This window comes from Pinus tabuliformis, chromosome 9 (assembly GCF_031772625.1).
Source record: "Pinus tabuliformis cultivar Carrire ecotype Pingquan chromosome 9, CPIR1, whole genome shotgun sequence".
Classification (NCBI taxonomy): domain Eukaryota; kingdom Viridiplantae; phylum Streptophyta; class Pinopsida; order Pinales; family Pinaceae; genus Pinus; species Pinus tabuliformis.
The window spans coordinates 934,628,741-934,631,016 of record NC_142307.1 but is presented as its reverse complement, the minus strand read 5'-3'; positions in this window follow the sequence as shown (position 1 = coordinate 934,631,016).

Genomic DNA, 2,276 nt, shown 5'->3' with positions numbered 1-2,276 from the left:
TCAGTGCACAAGCCAAAACAGAGCGTGAGGAAGCAAGATATTGAGGCAGAGAAGAAAACTAAGGGTAAGGAAGCTAAGGGAAAGAAAACCTAGGGCAAACCATCACAGGAAAAGCCACAAGAAAAGCAAGAGGAAAAGCAAGAAATAAAAATAAGGAAGAAACAAAGAGGAATAAAAAACAAGTTTAATCCCTGGAAATTGTTGCAGGTTGCAGGAACACAATGCGGAAAGGGGGCCTCCCAACATAAGCAGAAGGGTCCCTACCAAGTTCCCAGGCATCCTCACATCCATCCCCTCCATGAACACTCATTTTTTTTAGGGTTCGGACACAATCTAGTCATGGTTCAACCTTCTACAGGAAGCTACAAGACTTTCTACAAGAAGTTCTGTATTTCTACAAGAAACATCCTGTAGAGCCTTTGGGCAAGCCAGAATTGATTATGGAGAGGGATTTGAAGCTTGAAGTCTATTGAGGAGGCATGCAACCACTCTTTTCTTCCATCCTCCACTGGTTTCATCTCCTTTCACCACCATTGCCACCATCTGATTGAATATACTTGCACAATCATACCAAAGCTGAGAATTCTCTAGGAAAAGGAGCAGGTAGTGGGAAGAAGCAGAGAGAAAAGCATGATTTCATGACCGAGAAGAGGACATCACTTCATAATCTTGGCATGATAGGGAGGCCACCAAGGCCATCAAAGATGAGGAGATAGATTGGTTGCTCAGAGTATGAGCAACACTTTCAGTAGGGGGGTGATGATGAGCCCCAAAAATGGATAATTAAATGGGCTCATTCAACCTCCTAATTCGAATTAATCCACCATTCTCATTAGTTTATTGCATGTTTTTATTATATTTATGCTAATAGAGTGAATTAGGTTAGTCATTATGCCAACAAGTCTAATGTGTGCTTTGTGTAGACTTTTTGGTCAATTTGGAGACAAAATCAAAGGTCTTAATGAGCACTTGGCAGCCAAATTCGTGGGAGAACAAGGGAGAGGATTTTTAGGAAGGTGTCCCCTTCATTTATGGGCCCTTACCTCGAATTCTCCACCATCAGCTCGGAGTTCAAGGGCCACCAAATCAATTATCACAAGGGCAGCCAAGCAAGTCAAGTAGGACTGTTGTTAACTGCAAGTTTTGGGCAGCCGAGTCCCTAAAGTTTAGGAGGATTGTTGGGGTCCTAAATTTGTATAAATAAGAGGGCTTAGGGCCTCATTTAAGTTAGTCATTTTGTAGCCAGTAGTTAGTCACTTTGTAGGCAGAAGTTAGCTAGTCTGTAGTTCGATTTTAGTCAGTAGATTAGCTTTGCATTTCAACACATTTTCAAGCTTTCCCTTGTGGACAGTTTTTGATGTAAATCTTCTTTTCTTTCTCAATAAAGATGAATCCAGCTTTGCACCAGCTCTAAATCTCTCTTAGGAGGCTATAGCTCTTGGGGTTGGGCCCATCTCAAGTGCCCAGTACCTCCTTTGTTTATCTTTATGTGTTTTTGCTGCATTCTTAGAATAAAATTTGCTATTTAGATTTAAATCTTGCTTTGTCATTTAGATTGCTTTTGATGGTTAAAGTAGCTTCTTATGTTTAGAATAGATTGGTAGGATAATAAAAGAAAAAAAGCTCCAAGAAAAGGGTCAACAACACTCTCAGTTTCACCTCATCCTTATTGGATCCGGGGCTGGAATTGAAGAAACAATGCTGTTATAGACATTTTTGTGCCTCGCGTCAAGGAGCAGGAAATGTCGATAATTACAGGGATCCTCAGTCCCTAAACATGTTGTTCTTACCCCTAAAAGAACAAGGTCATCAATCAACAGCACTTCCAATCAGTTCTCCACCTGAAAACACTTCAGAACAGGCTTATTTTGGATCATGTCAGCTGCTTAACTGAGCTTCTGCGCTGTATTGCAACTGTCCCACTCTGTACCTGCGCTGGAAGTCAAAAACAATGAAGGCTACCTGCGCTGGGCGAGATTGGCCAAGTGGCACAGTCCTCCTGCAAGGTGTCAATTGCCCAGGAAGCTTCCAAACTGACACTTGGGTCATGAGATTCGCCCTGTGATGAGTAAGAGGTACTTGATCACCATGTGTAAGCAAGGATCTCCAAGTGGACACAGGAACTGAAGATTAACTGGAGATGGAGAGGACACAAGGCAGCTTCATGTCAGTCTCAAGCTGACTCATCCTTTTCTCTTCTCTCCTATATATAGAGCTCTTCTATGAGGTCTATAGAGGCTGGAATTTTGGTATAAGCAAGGAGGTGCTGTTGGTAT